The 15,794-nt window shown below is 32.2% G+C and overlaps 1 protein-coding gene across 1 annotated transcript in view; it reads left to right on the forward strand.

Annotated features, from left to right (window-relative positions):
- Positions 1–201: 201 nt before the first annotated feature.
- LOC118185349 (Ig-like and fibronectin type-III domain-containing protein 1) overlaps positions 202–15,794 on the forward strand; it is a 144,026-nt gene continuing 128,433 nt past the window's right edge. Inside the window, exon 1 of the mRNA XM_085806864.1 lies at positions 202–359. The gene's annotated coding sequence lies outside the window, so the exon portion shown is untranslated. The remainder of the gene's footprint in view (positions 360–15,794) is intronic.

The following is a 15,794-nucleotide window of genomic DNA, read 5'->3' on the forward strand; positions in this document are numbered from 1 at the left end:
TATTATGAAAATTTACCACATGCCGTACGGCAATACTGTGAAGAGAAGCTTACAGAGGGGGAGAGAACCCGCATTGTACGAGAAACAAACTTTGGAAAAGCTTCAGATCTGAAAGAAATGTTTTTTGATATGAGGACAGTCCCCGGAACCCGTATTTACAACTGGATCTTTTTTACCTGTAAAGCAAACGGGTAGGCAAAGCACTAGTTGCTTGATCGCGCAGAAAAACACAAGTTGCCGTTGCTGCAGCCTGCTCGGATTTCCAACCACCTGTGTTGATAGCAGTGTGTGAAGCATAATATCAAATTCAATTAGTCTTCCCGATTTGGATTATATATAGAATATCGGCTGCAACTCAGGTGAGAATCTATGAAATTAATTACTTATTAATTACAATCTAAGGGCAATTTACTGTGAAACAAAATATATATATCAGCTGATAAATTTTCATAGGTTTTTTTTTTTTTTTTTTTTTTTTTTTTTTTTTTTTGTAAGCAAAGTAGAACACTTTAGTTTAAAGACATAGTCTCCTTTAAAATAAATATTTTACTTTAGTATATTATTTTTAGTTTTCACTGAATAGCAGTACAAAAATTTGTCCATCTTTTGCCTATCCTCTGTCCTATGGTCTATTTATCCATGTCTATGTGTTTATTTGCTTATCCCCTATTTGTCTATGGTCTCTTCCAGAATTTTGTTTAAACGGGTATTAGTTTTTAAACGCCACTTTATCCGACACAAAAATAATTTAATTCTTTTTGTTGGTCGCCCCCGATTTTGCATTTGTAAATTGTAATAGTATTTATGTAAGCTAATTCCTAGCGAAATCGCGCGAAGCTGTTTCTTTATAAAAGCCTTTTATTTCTTTCGAAAGTCACAGTTTACACTGAGCTCTAACGGATCAAATATATTTTATTTTATATTTACGCCAAGTAGGAATAGCATCAGTATATATATGAATGGTTTTTGTTTCAGAGAAGAGTGATCTTCAAGTAAACTAACGTCATAAACATTCAGTTTGCAACGAGTCTTGCTGTTGATTAAAATTACATTCGCTAAGAATGTTTTGTTAAATACTTATTGTACCTGCATTAATTCATTTAATCATCTTATGCCTTGTTTTAAACTTAGAACTAATTAATTTTTTTTCTGACTTCAGTTATTAAGTATTTTAACTTAAATTATCAAGTATCTTAACTGATTTTCGAAATTAATAAATATCTTAACTTTATAATATAGTTATGATCTTGGATAATTTCAATTTCAAATTAAAATTATCAAACATCATAACTATATTATAAAGCATCTCAATTAAAATTAAAATAAATTGATTAAAATTATTAATCTCAATTAAAATTAGCCTTAATTGATTAATAATCAGAATTATCTTTAACTGATTTTCGAAAACAAGTTTACCGAATTTAAATTTCCCGAACGGTAATCAAGTGACTTATTTTGAAACATTCGATAGTTATAGCATATCGATGACTTTCAAGTACCTATCGCTGTTTATCTAATATAAATGCCATTTTATTGACAATTAACATCATCATACTAAGTTTCCCAGTTCCAGTTTTTATTGTTTCTCAGGAATAATTTTGGGAAAGTATTTCATTTATCAATTACGTCTCCTTATAATAATAACCGTAACTTCATATTCTATTTATTCTATATATAGCTAATCATTTCTTGAATATCATTTCTAATGTACTCTAAGAGTTCCGGTGATTTTAGTAATTAATATAATGTGACATTGATACATATTTCATAACCTCCTAGAAGTACAATTATCCCATTTCAGTGTTAAAATAACAAAAGTAGGGGGAAATGATGAAAATGAAATAACAAAAATTTCTCATGGTAATAAACGTTTGCAATTGTTTTTATTCCTAATACTGTTAACCATAATAGTTTCGCCATAGACATGGTTTTCTAACGTTAACCCTTAACTTCCCAATTTTTTAAATTTCTATGAAAAAATTATATCAGCTACTTCTTAATAATAAAAGGGACAAATATTTTTTAAAAAAATTAAGCAATTTTAAATTGAATTTCAGTCATTTTTTTGGTTTGTTGCAGAAGTGCAACATTGCGCAGTAGTGCTGTAAAATTACAAAACTTTTTTTTTTTATATGAGGATTTTATTATTCATTGTTATAAATTGCTTTAGCCTTACATACAATGAAAATTTTTAAAGCAGTTATTGACTTTGTTGTAAAAAGTCCCCTACTTTACACTTTTCGCACTCAGTTTGAGTGTAGCTCTTGCAGTTTGGAAACTAGCACTGTATTCTTTTTAGATCATATTGGCCAATGATTTATACCATCTCTACGAATGTCCTTACATGGAACGGATTGGGCAGCCCCTTTGCATCTTTTTGTCTGAGACATTTGTTCTATTGAAGTATTACTAGGTCTTCCTCTTTTAGCATTTCGATCGTACCCCATTTTGCATAAGCATTATGCAACTTTCAGATTTGAATTTTTGTAAATTCATTAGATTTTTTAAATTTTCAGATTTCTTCATTTTTTCTTTAATTCGATCAAATCCAAGCTCATCTGACCAGTATCCTCTATAGTTTGGCAGGTGAAGTAGAGATGCATAAATGCAAATACCCAAATATTGATTTATTTCATTCTCTGATATAGTCAAAGGCTTACTTGGATTCTTTTGAATAGCATATCGTTTGCGGTCTTCATAAATGTTACTTATGATCTCTTCCGTCCATAAATATTTAAAAAATTGGTACCTAGTGTCCAAATCCGTAATTTCTCTTGGGAGCGTGTCATCTCTATGGAATTTTATTACTTCTTCAATCAATGAAATGTTTTGATTTTTCCATAAAATATTCTTTGACAATGTTTTATTATTCTTAACAGTTAAATTTTAAAAAAAAAGTTCTCTGACTGAAATATACCAGCGGCCGAGTGGTAAAGTCGCTGAACACTAGTAGTTCGATCCGATGTTCGAATCCCGCGAACGGGGCTGGCTACCTGGTCGTTTTCCCCATGTGTAACTTGTATACAAGCCAGTTTCCTTAGAAAATCCTCCACGAAGGCATCTCTCCCAGTAGGCAGATAGCTCTCGAGGCTTTGCCATAATCACACACACACACTGACTGAAATATTTCTATCAAATTTATTATCATCATCATCGGATTTTTTTATATTCTGAATTGTATTTTGTAAAACAACACTGTTTGCACAGTCGCTATCCGAATCATCATTAGATGACACACAATCAGGTAAAAAATGAATATCATCAGCAGAATATTCAAGACCATCCTAACTTAAATCACTTAATTTGTCCAAATTATTCATATATCCAGCAATTTTATCTTAGGTTAGTATACGCGTTTTGGCCATGTCAAAACGGTAACCAAAGACCAATGTTGCAGACCTGCAACATATAATTAAAATCAAATTTCTTTCAAACTTTTTCCATTAGAAAATCAAAATTACTTTTAAATAAACATAAAATGTTTAAATTTCTTACCTGGTAATTGTTTTTGTCAATAAACAAGAGGAAGCATAAAATATAATGGATTTTTTTATAGCAAAAACACAGTTCTTGAGGCAACAGAGATTTTTATAATTGTTGTGATTTCTGTAAAAAATGTGTTGCTATCTAGTGACAAAATTAGCATGTATTTCGTTGCAGTAATCTTTTTTCTTAGATAAGTGATTTATAGGTAATTAAAAAAATATTCTGTTAAATTAAAATAAATCATATGTTGCAGAAATGCAACAGTGGGAAGTTAAGGGTTAATAGCCAAATGATTCCATATATTTGAATTTTAGCTCGATAAGAGCAAAATAAAATAATTTAGCAAACTAATTTTCTCTCATTTTAAAATATGCTAATGACGTTAGCTAAAAAACTGCCCATTTCAAGGTTTCATCTTTTCGAATGTGTCTACATTCGTCTATTCAACAAATCATAATTAATTTTTAAAATGATGCCTTCATACAAAAAATAATATGTGCCTATATCCATGCCTTTTGATGAATGCGCTTTATCCCGTATTTCTAAACATACTGTTTCTAACAAAAGTTTGCTTGAAAAGAAGACAAATTTCATGATGAACGCATTTAGAAAATTTTAACTCAATTACTCTATTTTTGCAATCTAAACAATCTAATGAAAATTTTAAATAACAGCTATACATTAAACATCGTATTTTGATCCAAAAAAGAGAATTTACTCTCTTCGAAAATGTGTACTTTTCGCAGTACTGTTTCCGTGTGATCAAACACTTTCTATTGAGGGTATATTATAATATTTAAATGGTTAAACTGTAAAATGAGTAGGGGAAAAGGAATATTTTTTCTTCATTATGCACTTCATTTGCTAAAGAATTCTTTGTTGAAAAGTAGGTCGTTCTATCTACGTTTGAAAAAGAGTGTGTTTTAATTGTCTCTTACATATCGTTGAAACCTTGATCATTACCACATGTGAATAAATTAACAAGAAAGGAAAAGACTTCAGTAGTTAATAGCGATCGGCAGATCGAATGATGGAATTATCCGTTTTCTGTTCTCTCTTCGTAGATGAGGTGGGAATTATCCGTTGTTCTGTTCTTTCTTCGTCGATGAGGTGTTGCAGTGTTTTACTGTAACGTAGTGCTTAATGAAAGAATAAAACTCATATTATTTTTTCTTGTAGAGTTATAAAGAACCTTTATTTTAATATTTGATTATACATAAAAACTGGGAATTAACTGAAATTTTATCAAAGTAATTATCTTTTCTGGCTTACCTTTTTGCAACCTCACGTATTTTAGTCATATTTATGAGTTTTTGCAATTGATATTTTCTACAAAAACAGGTAATGTTTTCATTTATAAGGATAGCTTTCTTTTTTTTTTTTTTTTTCAAGCACTGATTTTTTATTCTTCCTAGGTATTCAAAAAATAAAATTCTGATAATAATAAGTAAAAAGAAAAAATTGTCTTGATATTTGTTATAACCACTGAAACAACAGTTCACGAATTTCATACGCGGGAGAACTAAGCTTTCATTTAGTACATAAGCCATCAAACATCTGGAAATTAGTTTTGTTCCCTAGAGATGAATAAAATATTGCAAAAGTAATGATACTAGAAATGTTCAGAAATTTTTTTAGATGAAAATAAATACCGCATGTTTTTCATATACATCGCAAAGAAAGGTTGGTGAGAAACATTATTAGCAACAGAAATGGTATTTAAACAATAACAGCATTTGGGCAATAAAATGTAAAATGTTAAGTTTTTCTGAGACTTTAATCTTTACAAGACTCTGAAAGAAATATGTCAACATGATTAGAAGCTAAAATGAGTATTTAAAGATTTTAAGATTTATGCAACCGATTAATCTCAGTAATTGTAAAGAATTATAAATATGTTTTGATTTTATTTCTGCCACTTCGCTGATGCTACCATACTTACCAGAGTACACAGTTAAAGCTAAATAAAATATGTGTATACATATGTATAGATTATTATAAAATGGCGGTATTGTAAGAAATAGCATAATACATCATATTCAGCACACGTACTGTAAATATAATTTACGTCTAAGTTTTTATTTAAAAGAGGTAAAAGTTTGAACTAGTTCTTTATATCGATGGAATTTTCAGATGTATTGCAGGTAACAAGGAAATGAAAATGAAAATATTGGCGCTTTAGAATTTTCAGCATTTCAGTCAGCACAGCGATTTCATTTCAGAAATTTTTAGATTTTTTTTTTCAATTAGCTTTTGATTTGTAAATTTAAATCTAAAATTATCGGGATTCTAGATTAATATCAGATATACAAAAGAGGTTTTAGTTTCGTTTTACCTGCATCTGGAATAATTATTGTTGCTCACAGCATAAGATATCTAAACAAAATGTACCCAACAAAATCTGTTCATCTAACATTTTTGGTATTTTTAATTTCTGCGAATCATTTAAAGCAAAATTATCAGGCTCTCACTCGTTTACCTCGCAAAACTGGCTAGAAAACAGTAATTTTATTTGGAAAAACTGAAGGAATGCAATCTTAAAAAATCTGATGTGGACACGACATGACTCCCTTGTATGGCCTATTAAAATGTACACATTTTTGCTGCAATTCATTTAAACGTATTTCTTCGAATTTCAATAGAGATATATTTCTTATTCAATGAATTCAGTTCTCACTTTGCGGAAAAGCAAAAATACATAAAAGCTCAAAACATCTTCATTGTTGTTCAAATTCATTCTTCATCATTGTTCAAATTGTAAAATACGGAAAAATATAAAACAACAAATACAGTTAAAAACAGTTGAAAAAAAAATTTTATAATTAAAATTGCTATTTGAACAGCGGGCAAGAGGGCAGATTTTTTGATGCACAAAACTGAAAGCAACTTTTGGTCCCACTCGGCAAATAGACACTGAAGGTACAGACTTGACTTCATTCACTATTTTACTGAGTTTCAAATGGAAACAAATGGCAGTTCGTTAGGCTTAACTCGCCACTTAAACTTTTAATTGTTAATAATTCTACAACTACTGCAAGCAGATTGACTTGAATAAAAACCTTAACCGGAACATGAAAAACTACATAATTCAATTCCTTTTGAAGCAAAAAATGCACAATTTACCAACAGAAAAGAATAAAAAAAACTGAACTTACCGAGCCAGGCGACATAGTGGGAATATATATGTATATATATTTGTATTTGATTGGTGCAGCCGACTGCAACGCTACACGTTGTAGCAGTCCTATATACAAAATGCAGCGTTCTACGGATACACGTTCTTGAGTTATGCCAGATACATACATACGTACGTACGTACAGAGCTCAAGAAAAATACTCTTCTGAATCCATTTTAAATCCATTTCACAATCCTTTTTGGCAAAAAGAGTTCTTGAGTTCTTTATTCTGTACGTATGTACAGATGTCATGCAAAAACATGGTTTTGAGAGCGGTTGAAATGTACATTTTCGTTAAATATGATACCCGAAATTTTTAGCGATTGCAGCACTTCTGTACTTTGTACAAGGAAGTAAAAATAGTTTTTCTCTCTTAGAGAATTTACCTTACCATTCGAGATCTTCAAAACATTTTCTTCATTTTAAAAAAAGGTGCGTGTCATGAAGTATTACTAGTTCAGTTATTTTCCTCATAGCACTACGAGAAGCTAGGTAAAGATTTTACTTTCAGAATAATGTAGTAAACTATAATCAGCTAAACAGCAGATAAATAATCTATATATATTTCATATATATATATATATATTCTGTATTATATTTTTATCGCAGAGAGAAATCTTTGTACAATATGGAAGAACAATTAAATAAAAATAAATTAATGAACAGTAATAAATTGTTTGATTTACTATAAGCTAAGAATGGTCACTAAATCATTTATTGTATTAAATATATGAATTGAGTAATCTCATTCAAAGTTTTATTTTGTGTTCAATTCTATCACGAATATTTTAAACATAAGTTTTAATAATAGTCCATATTAAAATATTTTTGGAAATTGATAATATTTTGAAATCGTAAAAATGAAATTACTCAATCCACGCGTGAAACTTTGCTTAGATGGCTACCAGATACAGTAATTTCAGAAATGTGTTTGGATATTTAGTTTAGGTCAAAAGATTAAATCAGAATAATCTTAGAAAAGAATGCAAATTTTCATTGGACCATTACAACACTTCTTTAACGTTAAAGAATTGTAGATCCGTCGTACTTCAGTTAACCTGTCAGTTAATTTATTTTTGCGATCTGTTGTAATGTTCGAAATTTCAGTTTGTTGCAGAGAACTAACTACATTTATTTGTAAATCGCATCAGAATATAGCTTACGAATTTAAGGATTTGAGGCTTATAATGAGTAAATAAGGAATATTAACCCTCCAGTTGTCGCTAGTTTAATAAATATCTAATCAACTGGTTTAAACAAAAATAGCTTTACATCGGAATTGAAGTTAGTGATCTATGTTATAAACTGCTACTTGAGCTTTCATGAGTTTCATGTAAATTTGGAATCGCTTTTCCGATTAAAATTAATCAAGAAGATGACACAAAGAAAAATCTTTATCTTTATTTTCTTTATTTTTTTTTTCTATAATTTCTTGCAATTTTGAACGTGTCAAATTTCGAACAGAAATTTATCCGGTACTTTTCCAATTTTTAATATCAAAATATCCTTAATTTTAGCCGTGCAAGCTACCCATTTTGAAATTCTTAGTTTCAATATCTTGTTACCACATACTAGTAAGTATATGGCACTTATTCTCTATCAGAAAGTTCCAATTTAAAACTTAAGTTCAAATTAACTGTCTAAGTTATAGATCGAAGGCATAGAAATAGCATTTTCAAAGCAATAATTGTATATTAGTGTGTGTATGAAAACAAACGTTTACTAACCTCAACATACATGTGAACTATTAGAAGTCCTGATGGAAAGTAAATAACTTCTTTTTAGCTAAAATATTACAATAAAGATTATTTTAATAACATGTTTACGGTACGCTAAGGTCTGGTTCTTCAATCAATTGTAATAACATGTTAAACTGTTACTTTTTTAAATTAAAATACAAAAGTGAAAGGAGTTCGAAAATTGCAGTGATGAGATTGAGTCCTCTTTCTAAATTCCTACTATTAGCTCACACTCTCCCTATTTCTTGTTCAAATTTTCAATCGTTAATAAAATACTTTTTATTCTTCCACTCAAGTTCAAATACATTTCTTTAAACTTGTAGTGGATGACATTTGATATTAATGTAATGTTTCACATATTAAAAATCTTTTAAATTTTTAATTAAAATTTTTATGTGTTTATTTTATTTATTTATTTATTTATTTGTGTTTTAAAATTTCTTTTCTTGACCTAAGTAGGAATTGACTTTAATTTTTTTAAATATTACTTGTTTACATTATAAATGAAAATTGAAATTCCTATACTTAAAAGATAAGATATTACAAAAATATAATAATCTGTCAAATAAAAAACATACGTAAAATTCTATTTTTGTTTTGTTAAATAAGATTATTTTTAAATCTATAAAGATTGCATACGCAGTTTTGCGCACAAGGTCAGTTATTTAATATTTGAAGGTCGCTTTTATTTTTCCTGTATCTCCAATCTTGCCCCAATGACACCAAATTCGCAGGCCCACCCAACAGCCTCAAACCAAACGAGTAGTTGAATTTAATGATTTTACATTAAGGCCAACAAGAAGTGAATTATACGTTAGAGCTTGAAAAGCGGTTGAGCCTTTTTCGTGAGCTACCACTCACCTTTGATAACATAGTTACAGATGTTTTGCTTTAAAAAAATAAAACTGAACTTTGATTTTTAAAAATAGTTCGGAGGATGCTTTATTAAAATCCGTTTGCTTTAATTTTCGTATTATTTTAAAGGCGAAAATGATAGAAAAACAGACTAAAATGGTTCTTAAAGAGGCGAAAAATATTTTATCTAAACTAAATCATTCGATTACTAATTTACAATTTTTTATAATTTCTTTACTAATAAAATCAGTTGCTTACCGATTACTAATTTCTAAATTTTTATAATTTCTTTACTAATAAAATCAGTGGCTTACCGATTACTAAACATTTTTTTTCGTAAAATATCATATACTTTATAATGCACCTCAACAAGTGAAAGGTGCTATGCTTATATTGAGGAAGTTCATTCATATCTGCAACTGAACGATCGAAAAGGATGACAATTTCAACATGTTTTCTGTTGGCACTTATTGTACATTGTCAAGATACTTTTTTTTTTAAACTTAGGCAATGATTGATACAATACGGATTTCAGTATATAAATTACTCCAAGTGAAAACTATTCTATAAATCTGTCTTTGCTGCCGGCTTTCGAACCTCCTCTCAGTAATACCCTACCATCATTTACCAAATCTCATCACCAAGAACATTACCTAGGCTGCACTACATGGGGGTAAAGAATACACTTGTGAGAGAGGGGAAATATAATTATAATTTTTAAGAACATTAAAATGATGGGTTCGAGAGTCTTCTCTTCCCTACCACCAAAATACTCGAGCAGACTTTCGCCTTGGCAGTATTTTAAGTAACTCCGTAGTTCCCAGACACTATACACTTACAAAGATGGACGTCTTCTTCGAAATTCGACGGCCTACCAACGGCCGAGCAGTAAAGTCGCTGAACACTGTTAGTTCGGTCCGGGGTTCAAATTCCGGCGAACAAATTTTCTGTATGGACGTTTTCGCGGTTTCCGGCCCCCATGCAACATGCATACAAGCCAAATCCCCTTAGAAAGTCCTCCACGAAGGCATCCATCCTCTAAGACAAATAGACCTCGAGTGCTTTGCCATAAACAAATAAACCAAACCAAATAAAGATTCGAATAACCGGGCATAATGCTGCGGCAGCTGCCACTCTGACCGGTATAGTGAGTACCAATACTGGAAGATTTTTCTAAAGAAAACGGGCTCTTATTTATGTTGCACATGGAGAAAACCAGTTAAATACATATGCAGACACCCTGAATACTCTATACTGATAGAACTAAATGGTGGTCTGCAACCGGCAAAGTATGAAACAGCGGCCTTCCAGAAAATACCTAAGCATGTTATAGAATGCCTGACTTGTTTAGGTATATGAGAATTATTATACACTTTGCCTAACCATTGTATTTAATACGTAGTTATTATAGAGAATGATAAATGATTTTTTAGGCAACGTATGAAAGAAAGGTCATGACAAGGTTGTTGTTTAAAAGACGTTCCTCAAAAATACAAATATTACAATATATTGCACGAATTACTGTAGACATTTCCTAGACATTGTGTGTAACATGGAGCTGTATTTCATATTTGGCATTCTATAGAATGCCTAAGCAGTGTGTGAAATGTTTAACCGTTTCATTTCCGCCAATTTTCGGCATTTTGAAAATGCCTAGTTATTCTGCAGAATGACGGATTTCGCACTTCATCGGTAAAAGTGATAAAGAAAAAATTTTCCTAGTCTTGGCTTATCAGGTATTTCTCCCGCCTTCTCAGCATGCCTTCGTAGTGTAGTAGTCTGCACGCGGGCCGCGTACTCCGGAGGTCCCTGATTCGGTTCCCGGCGAGGGCATAGCTCATTTTTCACTTCTCCTGCTTCCCAAAAAATACCTAATGTCTCTATAGTGGCGCCTGAACTAGAAGGGTGATTGATATATGATGATTCTCCACACCCAGGATTTGGCGATTGGCTCCCCTAAAAATCCCAGTCGCCCTTTAAAGGAGGTTTATATAAGGTATTTCTTCTTAGGATGCCTTCGTGGTGTAGTGGTCTGCACGCTGGGCGCGTATTCCAGAGGTTCGTGGTTCGATTCCCGGCGAGGGCGTTGCTCACTTTTCATCTTTCCTGCTTACCTAATGTCTCTACAAGCTTTTCGTGCATTTTAAGCTTTTATTATTATTCAAAGTTGTTTCCACCCTTTTTTCTTTCTTAATACCATTTTGGATATATTTTTAGCTTTCCAGTGATTTTTTAGTATTTTATCACTGATAATTCTTAATTTCCAAATGGAAAAAAAATAATCCCATTCTCTTTATCTGTAATAATATATACTTTTCACGGGAATAATTGTACGAGTATGATTAATTTTACATACACTGTCCTCAGGCCAAATTCGATAACCCATCATGATACAATTCATTATACTATATAAGTGCTTATTCAAAAGTAAAAAATGGCTTTGTGACTCATGGACGCACTGGTTACTCATGAAAAGCATGTGTGAAAAATATTTTGAAGTACAGTTTTTATAAAGCTAAAAGTGACAGATTTAAAAACTTATAAGACATTTCTAGTTCTTGAAACAGCTTGAAATTTTTTCCAACATATATCTGAATGTAATTTATGAATACAGAAAAAATTCGTATCGAGTACAGAAGCGGATATTTTGCAGTTTGAGTTTTACTAAATATTGCAAAAACGCAATATCCGGAGGGAATCGGCTAATACATTAATAAGGAAGATATTGTACATTCGATTAAAACTTTTATTTAGAAAACTTATAAGGAATTTCTCGCGTCTTCTTAGCATGCCTTCGCGGTGTAGTGGTCAGCACGCTCGACGCGTATTCGAGAGGTCCCGGCGAGGGCATTGCTCCTTTTTCATCTCTCCTGCTACCAAAAATATCTAATGTCTCTACAGTGGCGCCCGAATTAAAAAAATGTAGGTGGATGATGATTCTCCACCACTAGTATTTGGCGATTGGGTCCCCTAAACCCCAGTCTACCTTTAAAATGGGGATTATATCATTTATTTCTCCCGCCTTCTTGGCATGCCTTCGTGGTGAAGTGGTCAGCACGCTCGACGCGTATTCGAGAGGTCCGTGGTTCGAATCCCAGCGAGGACATTGCTCATTTTTCATCTCTCCTGCTTCCACAAATACCTAATGTCTCTACAAACTTAACATGTACATTAATGCAAGCCTTGATAGATCAGGTTCAACGGCGCAACTTTTCAAATGAAAGTTCCGTTTCTAACTGAAATATTTTAAGATATCTAAATATTATTTATATTCAAATATTTGTTGCAGTCACTACTACTTTCGTTTTATAAACATATTATATACTTTAAATTATTTCTTGAATAAAACTCATAATTTTTTTCTTACGATTGACATATATGTTATTAATTTCTAATCAAAATGTTGAACTAGAATTTAAACTTTTTTGCCGAAAGACGTTTATATATTTGCACTCGTGTTTATAAAATCTTTTTGTGTATATAATTTTTCGGTAATTTTACTCTTGCTTGGACTATAAAAGCGATCTTTGCATTTCTTAATTAAATACAAAATGAAAATAGCGTATTTAATTTCACTGGTTAAAGGTTTTATCACAGAATAAGTGACCTTCATATTCTACGCATTCGTGTGCGCTGATATGAGATATGCCTTCAGATATTTGCTGCATTCGCACTTTTCGAGTGGCATCATTTTCAACATCAACTAGGAGGGCATAAATAGTAGTGATAGTAATAATAATTTATATGAAACTTAAATTTAAACTACTGTACTGGCAGATGTACTTAATTTTAAAATATTAGAAACGCTTTTATTTATATTTATGAGGACTTTACCTGATTTACCTCCTGTTTATATAGTGTACTTCCTCTTTCAGTTAACCGTAACATCGAACATATAAAATCTAAAATGTGAACAAACAGAATTTAGCACTTTCTTTTGTTGCTAACTGTTGGATGCGTTACGTTTTTTGCATAAGAATTTCACTGAATTTTATATATTTTCACTTAGTTTAAAAATAATAATTAATAATAATGCTTAGAAAAAGCATTAATCCTGTTAAAAGTTTTTGTTTCATTTGTAATTAGTTACATTTAAGTTTCAGAGAGGCTTCCAGCGCGAAAGAAGCCTATGAAATTTTTTAAGTCCTTCTATAAACGATCCTGAAAACATTGATCAGATTGAGAATTTCTAATCCTAGGAAAGTTTAAATTTAACAGCAAAGCTCTTATGGGTTCATGAAAACATATGCCTTTCTCCATCAACTTATGAAAAACTTTGTTAAAGCAAAGGACTAAAATTCTTGAACAAATCTTCCCAAATCAAAATTACATCAGGCTGGGTATTTTCTATGTAAAATATAGCAAGAAATCATACTTGAATCAGAAATTTCATCAATTATTTAGAAAACTTACATAGCAGTATAAAAACATTTTCATGAAAATATTTCGTTGGAGTGAACGGTAGAGAATTAGCATTAAGAAAAGTAATGGATGTTCTTTCTGACATTAAAAGAAGCCATGAAATTCGAACATGTCTGTAAAACAATTTTCTCTTTTCCACCTAGATTTCTTTTCCGTAGCAGAGTGCGATGAGCAATGGAAATCGTAAGCGTTTTGTTTGAAAACTCCTGATGCAGAGGAAAGATACTACATAATTTTTTTTTAGTGTTCTAACTCAAGTACGAGGTTATTTCATTCTCATATTCACAGGAACAGCTGAAGAAGTTTCTTTTTGACTTTCAAAACTATCATACTACGCATTTAAACATATTGCCAATTTCTGTTACTAATTTTTCGTTTTCTAGCTCTAAGAAAAAATGTTAATAGTGATTGAATCACAATATCGCTGCTAATTTCTGTCAGATCTACACTCTTTTGCAAAACACTTGAAGCACTAAGAAGGACTTTTGCGATTGTAACGAAATTTAGTATGCATAAACACCTTGATCGAACGTGCAAATGATCAAAGTTTCAAGGCAAATGAACAGGAATTGCGACTAGAGCTCGCATTTCTACTAGCTCGCATTCGCAAAGTATAAAACCAGTAACAGAGGCTGAAATTTTATCTTTTTTTGTTGCTGCCATTATAATTCCGTAAAGAAGCAACTAAAGATGCCATTACGAAGATATCGAAGATCTTACAGACAACTAAACAACTTCGAAAGTGGTCGCATTGTAGGGTTGCGTAGAGCTGGATGGTCATACCGAGAAATAGGCCGCCACCTGCAGCGTACAGACACTGCTGTGCAAAGATGTTGGCAGCAATGGTTGCTACAAGGAAACTGCCGATGAAATGAAGGCTCTGGAAGGCCAAAGAGCACAAATGCGAGGCCAGATAGGATGATTGTTCGCCAGGCCCGAACCACCTCAACGGTATCATTGTCGACTAGTCAACGCACTACAACCACGTCTATACCTCCCGTGGTACCGTCCACCATCTCACGGCGCCTGTCTGAGACGGGGTTATGCTCATAGAGGCCTTTAAAACGTTTGCCTTTGACCCCACAACATCGGCAGTGTTGTATGGAGTGGTGTCGCAGTCGATCACCATGGCTGCCATCAGATGGCATCGTATAGTGTTCAGCGACGAATTCCGCTTCACTTTTGAAGCAGATAACCACCGTGTTCGTATCTAAAGAGGATAAGGCCAGTGGTCCTATTTCAGCCTTTGTTTTGCAAAGGCATACAGCCATAAACTGGTGTGATGGTGTGCGGCAAAGGACTAAAATTCTTGCTATTTCTTATGACAGAAGGCGATCTTTAGTCATCCTCCGTACATCTTTAACAGCTCAACGATATGTTGATATCATCCTGTGACCCGTTGCATTACCCTTCATGGCACGTCATCCTGGGGCTATTTTGGAACAAGATAATGCCCGGCCACATACCGCTGCATATCTCTGGACTGTCTCCGTACGGTTGATACTCTTCCTTGGCCAGCAAAGTCACCAGACTTTTAACCAATCGACCATGTCTGGGGCATCGTAGACGGCCAGATTCGGGTACCACAAAATATCGCAGATCTGGAGCGACAACTGATGAATGCCTGGCAGAACGTGTCACAAAATGACATTAGGAATCTCTACCACTCCTTGCCTCGATGAATTCAAGCATACATTGCCGCCAGGGGCAGGTCAACCAACTACTATGAGCCGTGAACAGTTACTATGACCTTGATTTTTCAATCATTTTATTATCTGTGTATGAGCTATACACGTATTCAATTTCATCAAAAACAATCTCTTCCTTCATGGTGCTTCGATTTTTTTGCAAAAGAGTGTATAAACATCTAAAACCAAAGATGAAACAGATGAAGATCTAAAAACTAAAGATGAAATAAGAAATTTGCATATTTTGCTGCAAGTTGTAAATTTCTCCTTTCATTTTGGGTTCTTGGATTTTTTTTTTTTCCCTCTTTTTCTTGCGGTTTGCCATAGTGCTTCTGGTATTTATTTTCAGCATATGTTTATTCCGAATTGGATATGAGATGAATTTTAAACGAATTATTTTTTGATTTATTTTGCATTATTACCTCCAT

The sequence above is a fragment of the Stegodyphus dumicola genome, chromosome 12 (genome assembly GCF_044657685.1).
Source record: "Stegodyphus dumicola isolate Sdum_Otavi_A_Nest chromosome 12, ASM4465768v1".
In the NCBI taxonomy this organism is placed as follows: Eukaryota; Metazoa; Arthropoda; class Arachnida; order Araneae; family Eresidae; genus Stegodyphus; species Stegodyphus dumicola.